Here is a 14,089-nt window from a genome sequence, read left to right as displayed (position 1 = left end):
CGCGTACGCGCACGCAGAGTCATCAATTAATGTTGAGGATTTAATTGAGCAACGTGATAAGTTAATTTGGCATCATTAAGCAGGTAAGCAAGCAAGTACAATTGCCTTGCTTGTGAGCGCGTCTGATTTGTAATTGCCGGCGTAAAGCAATTTATTTGATTCGCTTAAAATATGACTGATAAGCAAAAGGGCTAAGAGTAATGTGCAAAGAGCGAAAGTTAACTGTTTTTGTTGGTAGTGCGTTTATATGTATATTTTGGCTTATACTTATGTATGAAATTTAAAATTAAATGTCCTTAAAGCTTAAGTTCTCTATATACAGCGCTGAAATGAACGTTTCGAGGAGACGGCAGTGCGCTCGGTCGAAGAAAGAAGCCTACTTTCTCGAGTTCATACATATTGAACAGCATAAAGCATTTCGTGAAGATTGTGAGATCATAGAAGTATGATCAATCATCGTCCTGTTTGCTTTAAAGATCCACAAAACATATGTTGTCTCATGTTCTGTGTGTTAAGCTCCTCTTCAGCAATAATCTACCCAAAGTACCAGAATGCTCTAGGAAAGCAACCGAAATTAAAGTTAGCAAAATAGATGCATCTCAGCGAATGACAAAGAAGAACCACCGCTCACACCCTTTATAAGATAATTTTCGCTTGCTGTAAAAGTTTTCAGATTCTTAAACACATATGTTGTCCCAGAATTGCATTATGAATCTATCAAAGCCACAAGTAGGTTTTTGATTCTTTCTTCTTTTATTTTTATTATACCAACAGAGTATATAAAGTTTGTCATGAAGTTTGTAACATCCAGATGGAAACGTTAGAGATCCTATAAGGTATATACTTAGTCTTGCCATAAATTCTGTTACAAAGCTTACAATGCAAACAGTGAGGGTAACTTTGCAGAAAAACTACTGATATCGACCAGATCAAGGTGAAAATTTATAAGAAACTATCTCCATATAAAACCCGATCGTTGGTCGACTAGTCTTCTCTCAGCGCGTTTGAAGAAAATTTGGCTGAACCGATATAAGCGCCTTCTTTAGTGGCACGCGGTTACAGATGACAAATTAATCACTGTTGCAAAATGGCTTCAGAGCTAAGTAGTGACTATCAAAAATCAAAAGCGGATGACGAGCAAAAAAAAGAGAGACAGGCGAGTCTCGTAGAGTGGCAAAGACAATGGGATGCGGCAGAAAAAGGAAGATGGACGCAATTTTTGACGGGCCATGGCTGTTTCAGAGAGTACCTCCTCAGATTCGGCCACGATGATGACACAAAATGCTCATTCAGCAGCAGTGCCAATGAAAACGCTGAGCATATCTTTTCCCGCAGGAATTTAGTAAAGAGGTCAGCTTGATCCTGCAAAGTAATTCCTAACGGAGGTCCCGCAGGTCCAAATACGAGCTTAAGCAGCTGAAGTTAAGGGTTTAGAACTAACTGGGCGTGTTTGCGAAAGAGGTGCATCCTTAGCTCGCAATATTAATCGTGCATGCTGCCTTTCGGCAGTATCTTTGGAAGATTCCCCCTCCGAAACAAAAAAAAAAAAAAAACTATTGCAGAAGTTTTTGTTAGCAAAACGAAAAAAACTACGTAAAAACTTCCAAAGACGCAAAAAAAATCATTTCAAGGGTTAAACATGTTCACCAGCCTATTGCTGTCATGGTTTGGTGTGGAGTCTACAGTAAACGCGTTACACGTTTTAACTTCTGTAAAAAATTGATTAAAATAGTTAAACAATACTTTCTTCGATGGAGAGTATGGAATCTTTCAGCACGATCCACACAAGACGAAACCCACCTAACAGCGGCTTAAAAGCAATATTCGTGGTTTCATGGTTGCAGATGTTTTGCAGTCTGTATGTTCAGATTTGAATCCTTTGGATCCTTTCGGAGTTGGAGGACAGAGTCTCTTTAATAAACCACAGAAATTTGGAAAATCTGTTTATTTTTGTTTTATGATTATTGGTTGGTTGGTTGGATGGATAAAAGCATTGATAGAGTATATGCCTGATCGCAAGTGCTTCCACGTAAGATAAAAATAGGCTTCGGTTACTTTCAACTGAGATCCAATTTAAACGATTTAGCAAATTGATTCAATAGTTTAATTATAAAACTAGTTTTTAATAGAAATATTCGAAAATATGGAACATATTTCGTCTCAATCGAAAATATATGAACATAATTTTGAGCACAAGGTCGACGCTTTGCTTAGTGAAAGTTGATTGGTCGATAAATTCCCAGTAGTGACATCATCTATCATGCTAATACTAGAACATTAGAAATATCATAATCTAAATCTGCATTAACCCAAAATAAATTTTAAAATTTTATTAAAGTTCTATAGCAATCATGTTCGTAGATCAAAGGATGTATTGCAGAATTCATTGCTTAAAGCAAAATTTAATAAGAAAACAGTTAATTTTCATAACATACCCACTTATATGCACCACATTTCAAAATACAATTTTGAAATTAGCCAGCCATATGACTTCAAGTTTCTGCAACAATCGGCGCTACACTTGCCATACAAATCCGCAATGATTTCCACCCAGTTTGTTGTCCACCCTTCTATAAGCTATTTGCGGAATTTTTATGCTGCTACGACTTTGAAAACAACAACAAACTTAGTAGCAGAAAAAATCAGTGTTCTCAAATCACACTCATTACTTTTTGTTGACCTTCTATTCATTTACATTAGTCAAAAAAAGTCGGACAAAAAACGACATTGATGAAAATATCGAATTGCTGACAAACAGGCAAAAAAAGTAAATTTAATGCGGAAAGGATTAAAAGCACACACACAGTTGCATAGTGCGGCTGGCATTTCAAGGTCGCTTCGAACTCGTGTTTTGGATATAAATGAATAAATAATAAAGCGGACAAAGCGGTGAAATGACCGCAAGCAAGGATTAAGCAAACACAATACAAAATCGGTCAAAAAGAGAAACAATGCCAAATAATAATCTGTAAACTGGTCTTGCATTGTACAGCTGCGGGTCACGAATACATTATCTCGGTTTGTTTTGTTCGGCAGAAAATAATTATTTGGGCGCTGATGGTAGTAGACAAGTGAATATTTGCCAAAATAAGAATTCAATAGTAGTGGAAAAGGTGAAAAGTTTGTTATCCTGTAACAGCACACTGTGCATTTGAACTGTTTGCCTTGAACCTATTTGAACTACTAAAACGTTTACTAACGTTATTTGTTTAAAAAGAGTTAAATAAAACATAAACTGCAACTGGGTTTTAGGTTAATTCTTTATTAAGTCGAATTTTTAATGAACTGAGGTAAGCAGCAATGATCTGCTGTCGTTATTTTTAAATGAATAACAGGGAGTGATAGAAAAGTTTTTATTTTTTAGTTTTTAGTTTTTAAGGAGAGGAAATAAATTCATTCCATTTCGAACTAGAACTTATTTTTGAAAGCTTAAACTTTTTGACACCTAGAAGCTTTCATCAACTGAAAGTTTTTCTGTTTTTACATCTGAAGGAGGGTAAATAAATTCATTCCATTTCGAACTGTTTTAGAAAGCTTGAACTTTTTGACACCTAGAAGCTTTCATCAATTGAAAGTTTTTTTGCTTTTACTTCTGAAGGTGCAGAAATAAATTCCCTCCATTTTGAACTGTTTTAGAAAGCTTGAACGTTTTGATGCCTAGAAGCTTTCATCAATTGAAAGTTTATTGTTTTAACTTCTGAAGAAGATGAAATAAATTCCCTCCATTTTGAACTGTTTTAGAAAGCTTGAACGTTTTGATGCCTAGAAGCTTTCATCAATTGAAAGTTTTTCTATCTGCATATCTGAAGGGGAGGAATTCAATTCAATTTGTTATGAACTGTTTTAGAAAGCTTGAACGTTTTGATGCCTAGAAGCTTTCACCAATTGAAAGTTTTTTGTTTTAACTTCTGAAGAAGAAGTAGCTTGTTGCTAGTAATAGAAACTATGATCAGAATAATTTGCTTTAAATAATAATAACTTATCATCAAAATGCTTCAATTACCTTGTGGCCCGCAAACTAGAAAACAGAGCTAGAAAATATGAGTTTTTCTTATTATCCTCTAAAAAGATCACATTTCCAGCTGAGGGGTGGGTTACTGCTTAATTTTTCAAACTTTGCTGGTTCTTCTACCCTACGTGCTTCCCAAAGAGAAAAAACCCTTTTCTCCGGTTAATTTATTTCACGTGACCATGAAATCCAATCACGTTTAGACAAAGTGACTAAAAGTGAATACAAAATTGGGTGAACACAAAAGGTACAGTTTTCTGACCCTTTTTGGAAGCCGCGAAATATAGGCTTATATGTGCAAGTATATATAAAAGTAAGTGATTTCGTAAGCTCAGTGTATTTGTGTATGAAAAACTGCGGAGTTAAGGAAAAAGGGATTTTATGTCATGAAATTATGAGTAGCAAGATGATTAGATTATTTACCTTTGGAGTTGCGGGAAGGGAAAACCAAAATTTGATAGAAATCTAAGCAAAAATATAAAAAATAAATCATACTCGAGTTCAGAAAAAAGGAAGCAAAATATTCATAAAACGATTGTTATATAGTATATGATTAGATATACATTGATATCTTAAACACTACTTTAGTGAAATAAAAAAAAATATTTTTAAACCTTATTTAATTTAAATAATTTTCACTAACCTAAATTGCACTTGGAATTAATCGCCAACTTGTTATTAACCCCATTAAAGTTCGAATGCAATAAAACGCGCAGCAATTTTTTGCAAACTGAATTAAATACTTCCGCCTAATGGCGAAAATTAATGCAAATAAATTTGTTTGTTTCCCCACAAAATAGTGTAACTGAGCTAATAAATCTATATAATTAATGGCATAAAGCAAAGTAAGCCACAAATATATGGCAAACTCGAACATAATCAACACAACAGCGAATATTGCAAAAATAAAATGACCAAAAAAGGAGCACGGAAGCTGCCTGTAGGAAAAAATAGTTTCCATTTATTGTGCGTACCTGGAATATGACTTGAATGAAAGTAGAACTACTAAGGTTTAAAGTTTTCGAATAGTAAATATGACCGAAATTTACCAGAGTTTTCTTAATCAAGTGGGGTTTCTTCTTATGCCAAAAGCTCGACAGTATAAATGTTGATATACACGCGGGAATGTGGAAGGTTAGGCTAGAGTTTACACTAGCTTTGTGGTAAGTGAATCCGATTATATACAGCGCGTTAACTATATTCCTGCGGTTTACCAAGAGATGGCGTGATTTGATTACTATTCCATTGTTACAATATTTCGAACATGCAATGAAATGGTACTGTCTTTGGTCGTCTTTTTCAGTATTTGCCTTTTAGTTGAGGCTTAAAGCACAAACACTCAAACATTGTAGAACTTACTCTCTCATAAGTTTGAAGATGAGGAATTGGTAGTACTACGCAATGAAGATTGTTGCCAACACACAAGAAATGCTCTGATATACTCTGGAAGTCACACAAGCAACCAAAGCGTTTATAAGCAGCTGGATACGCTCTTTTGAAAGGGAGTTGGTTGCCACATAAATTGAAACCAATGGACGTTGAAAGTCGATTCTGAAGTCAGAAATGCTGCTTGAACGCTATTAAAAGAACTCGTTTTTGTATCGGATTTTGACAGGTAATAAAAAATGGATCCATTACAACAATTCTTAATGCAAAAAAATCATATGTGAAACTTGCTCAACCATCTAAATAAACGCGAAAACCAAATATCCCTGACACCAACTTTAGGCTCTGTATTTGTTGGAATCAGAAGTAAGTGCTGAATTATGAACTCCTATAACTGGATTAAACCACTAATGGGGGATCTCTACCGACAAAAACTCATCAAAATGAAGCGAGCGATAACTGATTAATGTCCGAAATTTGCAACTAGATACGAGGTAATTTCTATGAAGACGACGATCGCGCTACTGTTGCAAGATAAAAGCTACCATGGCAGGTGGCCTCGTCTGATTACCATTTTTTTGAGGTCCAAGCAGAATGCCTCCAATGGAATACGGTTCACAACAAAAATTGGTTCAATGCGCAAAAATATTATAGCAGATATGGTATTCATAACACTATTCTAAATTTTTTTTTTTAAATAAGCTCTAATTTTGAAAAAAAAATCGCAGTTTTAAATAGAGTGAACTGATAAGTTTGTCTCCACTGAGGTGTTATAAGATATTCGGTGAATTTGAAGCTAGTGAATATGAAGTGGATGGGGTTTAGAGTGACTTTGTAAGTCTGTTTTGGCTTAAGCAGATTTGTCGTTTCAATATCTCCTTTCAACCAAACAACTATACATTCAAAAAGAAGCCGATGGAGTGAAGTTCTCTCGACTTAACAAACGCTCTACAGCTGATCTTACTATCAGAGGTTTTGTTCTCTAGTAAACAGTCGGCCGTAAGTAGAACGCAAAAATAAACCATTGGACAGAATTCTCAACATCCATGTTATCTTAGTTTTACTGCTATGAGCAACAAATAGTAAGACTTTGTTCATAATTTTAAAATTCTTAACTTATTCTTCAAAATCTATGCCGTTCTCCTCAAAGTTATGTCCCTCGAACCCAATACACTTATGTTTTTTCCAATCGTCGAAACAGTTGTTAAAGTCAATTTCCGGAATAGCATTCAATGCACATATGTAGCAATACGCGTTTAATGTCTTCAATCGACTTAAAACGGTTTAAGATGTCGTTTGAGTTTGCTGAGTAGCCAGAATAGCATAGATACAAGACTCAGCGCTTGTAATATTACCTTTCATGATATTCTGGCAGTCGGAAAGCATTGTTTCACAGATGTTACCACCATACTGTTTTTTGAAAAAATTTAGTGTTTTTAGAAGCAATAGTGCTTTCACTTTTCTTGAGCCCAAATTATATTTCAAAGTGATTGTCACTGATTCTGACTGTTAATAGCCGATTCTTAAGCAGCAATTTCTTTATTTTATTGACATGTTGATCATCAGTTGATGTTGATGGCCGTCCTGGACGTGGTTCAACGTTAACGCGTTCTTAACCCCTTTTGAATAATTTATACCAATCTAAAACACTTGCCCGCGGCAAAAAAATATCACCCTTAGGCCTTATCCAACATTCCTGAACGTTTTGGCAACAAAAATTTGATTCTTAAAATTTAATGGAATTTCTTTCTTGAATAATTTAACTTATCGTAAAAATCCCCGAATGCGGCTTATGATCTTCGGAAAGAAAAGCGTACACTAAACTATTATGATTATTTTGATGTGACATTTGACACAGATGTCACTGATAGTCATACCAACCTAAGAAAAAACTATTTCGACGAACCGGTTTCTCATGAAATTTAAATTAAAAAGTCTTACTATATTTTGCCCACAGTAGCACAGGATTGTTGTTGTTTACTCCAATAAAGAAAAGAAAGAAGTATAGTTTCTAATCGAATATTGCCTTATTGCCATGTCAAATATGCCAATTGTCAAATGTGTTTGTACTTACAAGAAGAAGTGAAATATCTCAAAACTTTTTCCTTGAGCTTCCAGCTTTCGCTAGATTAAAGCTAAATCGTTTTGGGTGTGTTATCTTTAGTCATCCAAGTGAATTGCTTAGTACAGAAACTAAGCATCTCAATGCATTTCGAATCGACTCAAAGATCACGCGAAATCTGCCGAGAAAACTAAACGAATATGGTAGAGACAAGAGCAGTTTCTCTATTCACTCGCCTAGTAGTGTTCCTTCAGCGTACTTTTTCCTGTGTGATCTAACAAAAATCTAAAATTCCAATTACATTTTTATTTCTTTATTTTATTTGGTATCTCTTGGACAACTTATGTATGCTCTAACTTTCGTTGGGTAGGATAAAACTGAATTGAGTGAATTCACTTCATATTACCTGAAAAGGTTTATGTTTCCTGATATGAATTGTATTGTTCCTAGTTTAGCATCCCAAAGCCAAATTTATATTATCAAAAAAATATAAATATATATGTATGTATATATATATATAGTATATGTTTATAGAAATACATACTTTTACATTGCAAACATTTTCCTACTGTGTCGCTGTGTGTCGGTAAATTTGCGAGGCGGGTTTATTAAACAGATTTGTTTCGTGCCACACACTGTTGAAACGTACTTTTTGGTTGTAAAATTTTGTTGTTATTGCTGTTTTGCTAGTTATGGTTGTTGATTTCGCAACTACGACGACTACATTACACACACTCAAGCACCCACACGCACACTGTCAAATGTAGTGTTTGGGCCGCCATTGGTATGTTTCAATAAACCGCAACAGAATATTTAATTGCGCACGAAGCGCATAGCGCGCGTGATTCATGACACTGTGCGGTGCACGCATTTTAATTAGTCGTTACTAAATGAGCGACCGACAAACACGGGTCAGGCTGCTGATTTTTTTCGCATTAAATTTAATTTGCGAAAATTTCAAATTAATTCACATTTTATTATTTCCGCTGTGGCAACGCTGCCATGCAAATGTAACGCACAAAAAATAGGTGAAAATGTGTAAAATCAAATTTGAAAATTCGACAGGCGCAAATATTGCAGGCAAAGTGGGGGGAGTGGTCAGTTATTTTGACAAAAAAGTTGTTGCAGGTGGAGGTAGCACATTTTTGCTCACACAGCATTGAAGCATGGAAGCATATATTAATTTGGAAATGATGTGTATTTTTGCTAATGCTATGCTGCAATGGCAGTGGTAGTTGTTGCCGGCCGCCTTGCTTTGGCGTATGATTTCGCATGCGTTTGGCGCTTTCACGGAAGTGTCTTCGCACGCGAGCGCCAAATGTTGGCCGCAGCAGCGCCGCAAGCAAATAAATGCTGGTTGTTGCCACATAACACAGCGTAATTGCAATTGCGCGCATAACAGCCACTGCAACCTTGCCGAATTCCCAGGTGCGAGCGTTGCGGTCGTAAAATGAGCGCATATGAGAATTTAAAGCGTCCAATTGCCATGGTATTTACTGGCGGTCTTGCGCGCGCTGCCAAAAATGCCAGCATGCCTGTGTGTGCGTGCAAATGTGTAATGGCAAGTTGGTGCCGTCGAGCAGCATGCTTGCTGTTTGTTTGACTGCTTGCCAGCCGCTTGTAAAATAAATCACAAAGTAATTTAACAACAGCCAAACAAAGTTAAATTCGTAAAGTTGTTTGTGTGTGTGGCAGCAAACGGTGGCAGAGTCGCTGTGTGATCGAGTGATAGGTAGAGGAGTGCGGTGCGAGCGCCTTTTAAGCAAACATTTATTTGTGTTACCAGCTCATGAGCGCCTCAAATGTGTACGTGTGTGTATGTGTATGCGCTTATGCTGCATGCTCTGCTTTGTAATGTTGAATTTGCGCAAATTAGACCACAAATTGTAGCCGCGCCAAAAAGCCCCAAAAAAAGGCAAAACAACCATCTTTGGTTGCAACGAAGCTATAATACCCTTTGCTCGTGGATTTATTATAGTTTGAGAGTATAAAATATTTTCTACATTGCTATATTTTCGGTCAGTTTGTATGACAACTATATGTTGTAGTTGTACGATCTCAATCATATAATCAGAAATGGTGGAGATGTCCGGAATAATAATCTAGGCTAAATTTTTTGAAGATATCTTATCAAATAAAGTTAAAGTTACAAGGACTTTACTGTGATCGCCCAAATTGTATGGTAGCTATATGCTATAGTACTCCGATCTGAGCGATTCTTTCAGAGATTGTGGAGATGTTAGAGTTATAATTTATGGAAAATTCCGTAAGCATATTTTACCAAATAAAAAAGTTTTCCATTCAAGGACTTGAGTTTGATCGGTCGGCTTGTATGGCAGCTATATGTTACAGTGCTCCAATCTGACAAATTCTTTCGGATATTGTGGATATATCTTTGATAATAATCTATGCCAAATTTCGTAAAGATCTCTTGTCAAATAAAAAAGCTTTCCATACAAGGACTTGAGTTTGGTCGGTCAGTTTGTATGGCAGCTATATGTTATAGTGCTTCGATCTGAGCAAAACTTTCTGAGCTTATGGAGAAATCTTTAGTTATAATCCGTGTCAAATTTCGTAAAAATACCTTGTCGAAATAAAAAGCTTTCCATACAAGGACTTGAGTTTGATCCGACAGTTTGTATGGCAGCTACATGCTAAAGTGATCCAACAGCAACAGTTCCGACAAATGAGCAGGTTTTTTGGGAATAAAAGATATACCCAAAATTTCAGATCGATTTCTCAAGATGAGATGGACTAATGCGCGTATATACTCAGAAGAAAATGGCCAAAACGATTCAGCTTATAATTCTCATTATTTATATATTCGATTTATAGGGTCTCCGACGTTAAATTCAGGGTATTTCAAACTTCGTGTCAAATATACGCTGTGCTGGGTATACAAAAAAAAAAATTAAAAAAAAAATACGAAAACAGAGCAATCAAAAGTGGCAACCGTACGAGCAGAGTGCAGAGCGAAGTAAAAAAGTCAACTCAAAAACTAACATTCATGTCTGTGCATAAATTAATAAATAAACGCAATTGCCAAGTACACATGTAGATACATGCTAAAACAGCAACAACAACAACAACACAACGTGTGTACTTACAACTGCATGCTCGTGTTACCTTGTTGTTATTTTGTCAGCAATTTATGCGTTCACGGCATTTGTAATGCTAACTTTTGATTTAAATTTCATGTTCTACCAAAGCGGCCACCGCACATACCGTTACATAATTTTATATAAATACATTTGTTTGCACATGCACACACTATAGAGTGCCGCTGCGCGTGTTCGCCAATGTTAGTATTGAAATATCACTCATACGCCCTGTTGTACAATTAAATTTCAACATTGCATTTGCCATTAATTCGATATTTGTTGTGTATATTACGCGTGTTTGATTGTATTTAGTTGTGCTCATTGTAGCTTTTGGGCAAATATATAATGCGACGATATTTGCTGGCCATTAGCAATAAGTTGGACGCACAAATTCACATTAATATGGCCTGTGTAATGTGTGTGGTGTGTAAACAAGTAGTTTTGAATTACCAATTCAGTTTAATTAATTCTTAGTATGTTCAAAAATAAATTTCGGAATAATTTTAAAATAATTTTTGTATATTTAGTTTTGTTTTATATTGAGAGCGCTTAATGAGCACTAATCAGCAATGAGCTTGGGTGCAGCTTAGTTGCTGTAATGAGCTAGGTGGCGAATGGGTAACAAATGTAGTTATATAATGATTTAAATTTAAAGCCAGAGTTATATGAGAGCATCTGATAATGTACTGCATGTTAATATGGTGCTCATATTGGCAAAGAATTGCTAAAACCACGCAAATGTATATAAAAAAAGATGACTGAGCTATTATTCGAAATAGTTTAGAGAATTTAAAGTCACGAAAATTTTTATATTATTGCAAAATATTTTCTTAATAATTTTTTTCAAACTCAGATTAATATAAAAGTCGCCAGCCGGTCTTAACCTAAATCAATAAACACACTTTTTCCGAACAAATTTTTTCCAAGCGTGTGTCTAAAAATCAGAATTTTGGTATTAATTTTTCTTGCAAATTCTTATTTGGCGGAAAGTGCCAAAAAATAAAAATAAAAACATTTAATTATAGTTAACAATAGTTGTAAAAAAACTCGGTAAAGTTAAAAAAATACTAAAAAATTTCTTGACTTTATCTATTTGCACTGCTGAAAAGAGCTTTATAGTGCAATTTTTCTAAGAGGTGTTTTCTTTAATTAATAAATAAATAAAAATACATTTAAATAATTTAATGTATTTGATTTTGAAAAATTAAGGATTTCATTGATTCTTTTCTACCTTCAATAGGCTCTCCAGAAAGGATTTTAAGCTTAATCTGGTCTTAAATATAAAAACTAAATAATCGTATTATTATTATAGAGGAATACAGCTAGCGAACGGATTACTACATAGTTAAAACTGTGATTTTTTTACAAAATGGTGGCTTCCCAAAAAAAATTGTTTTGAGTATAAAAATTTACACTTCTTATTACCATAAATCGTATGCCTTTAATTATGACAAATAATTGTGTGAAGATGTGAAATTCAAGTCGATCGATAAGGCTTTTGCTTGGCGACTCTGAAAGCAACGTTTTGAGAAATGAATTATAAACGTTTTTGGAAGGCGGTTGTCCTAAGTGAAAAAATTCTTAGTTATACGCTCATTTTTTCGAAACTATTTGCCGGTTTATTTTAAAATTTTCTCAAGTATATTTATTATTCATATACGATGCATTTACAAAACCAGAAATCGTTTTTGTTTGAATTATCAAGTGAATATAACACCTTAATCTTTCCCATTACTCAGGCATACTCGAGAATATGTTTCCAAGCAATATTGTGAGATAACTCACACGCTGACTGACATATTATATTCGGTGTAAAGTCTGCTAGAATAACGAAAACCATTATATGTAGTATATGGGTGCTTGGGCAATTCGTATATCAATTTCACGAATCTTCGGTATTACTCTTTAGTATATCTATTATTATACGTTAACTTAATTTTCTAATTTAATTTATTTTATATATTAATTGTTGTCTGCTGTACTTTTCCCATCTTTGACACATGAACACATTATTATAAAGAACAGGTTGTCTCTGAAGTTCAACAATATGCGAGTATTTCACGCATTGAACAATATTTTTAAGATAAATTCAAACCATCATAGGTGCTGGTCTCCATATCCGGACTTTGGAGGTTTGAAATGTTATGGTACGATTTCGTCAAAGTTGGAACGTAATATATCATATCTTTAAGGAGATATTTCTGCGAAGTTATGTTCCAATATCTTCATGGGTACTTGTTTTACTCATTTATAATATAAAGTGGTAAAATCGGATGGATTTCAAAATTGTGTTATGTGGGAAGTAGGCATAAGGATATCAGGATAATTTTATGAATCAAATCTGGTTGAAATTGATCGAGCAATTTTGAGACATAAGATTTCACCTAGAGGCGAGCGGTGCTACGGCTATTTTATTATCCTTTTTGTTTTCAGATGGCAAGAAGGTTACTTTTTATTGCCCTTTACTTCAATTTCTTTTTATGTTTATTGCTTTGCACATTCTAGAAATTTTAATAAAAACTGATGAAAATATGTATACTCAAAATATTAATTTTTTTTTTAGAATAATCACTTAAAGGCGCTAGAGCTCTTTAAATAACTGAAAATCTTTGCCAGTATTAAATTTGCAGAATAGTGGTCTTTCATTATCGGCCTACCGAGCGTTCCATTCGCAACACCATCACCCATTTTGAGACCCAGTATTGGGTAATATTCGACCGAATCGACCACGCCCAGCACGCAATGAAGAAAATATAGCAGCCGTAGCTGAGAGTGTACACAAAGGCCGTAGACAGTCGATGCGGCGTTGTTCACAGCAACTCAGTCTGATATAGAGAAAGACTTGGCGCATTTTACGTCGAGATCTTGAAAGCGTACAAAAAACAGCTTGTGCAAGAACTGAAGCCGCACGACTTTCTCTAGCGAAATAGCTTCGATCTATGGTCTCTTAAAAATTTCCAAGAAAATCAGAGATTTTCGAGTCAAATTTTATTCAGCGATGAGGCCCATTGCTGGCTCAAATTGCCACATTTGGGACGAAGAGCAATTTGAAGAGATTCAAAAGCTGTCATTTTATCCAGAAAAAACAACGGTTTGGTGTGGTTTGTGGTTCGGTGGAATCATCGATTCATATTTCTTCAAAAATTATGCCGGTTAGAACATAAGAGTCAATGGCAACTCAATGCAACAACGAACAATATGAACGAACCATATGACATGTAGCCGCGGACAACATTTGAAAGAGATGATCTTAAAAAAAGGAATACAAAAGCATAGTCTTTCGAATCATAAAAAACACTACACATTAAATTTGAAGTTTCTGTGCTTTTTCTTTAAAAAAGTAGAAACCCTCTAAACGGATCACGCTTTATGACACGGTCAGTATTTTTATAATTGGAACAGGGTATATAAAAATTGCCATGAAGTTTGTAACACATGGAAGGAAAGGTGGATACCTTATAATATCTGTGTTGATTTGATTTAGACATGCAGTCAGTAGCCTTTCGTTTTTCAATTCCGAAATGTTTAGTG

At 34.9% G+C, this 14,089-nt stretch overlaps 1 protein-coding gene across 1 annotated transcript in view; it reads right to left on the bottom strand.

The window, feature by feature from the left end:
* LOC120772869 overlaps window positions 1-14,089 on the bottom strand; it is a 114,194-nt gene that overhangs the window by 79,945 nt on the left and 20,160 nt on the right. The gene's annotated exons all lie outside the window — the stretch shown is intronic.

The sequence above is a fragment of the Bactrocera tryoni genome, chromosome 3 (assembly GCF_016617805.1).
Source record: "Bactrocera tryoni isolate S06 chromosome 3, CSIRO_BtryS06_freeze2, whole genome shotgun sequence".
Classification (NCBI taxonomy): domain Eukaryota; kingdom Metazoa; phylum Arthropoda; class Insecta; order Diptera; family Tephritidae; genus Bactrocera; species Bactrocera tryoni.
This window is presented reverse-complemented; position numbering and strand designations above follow the sequence as displayed.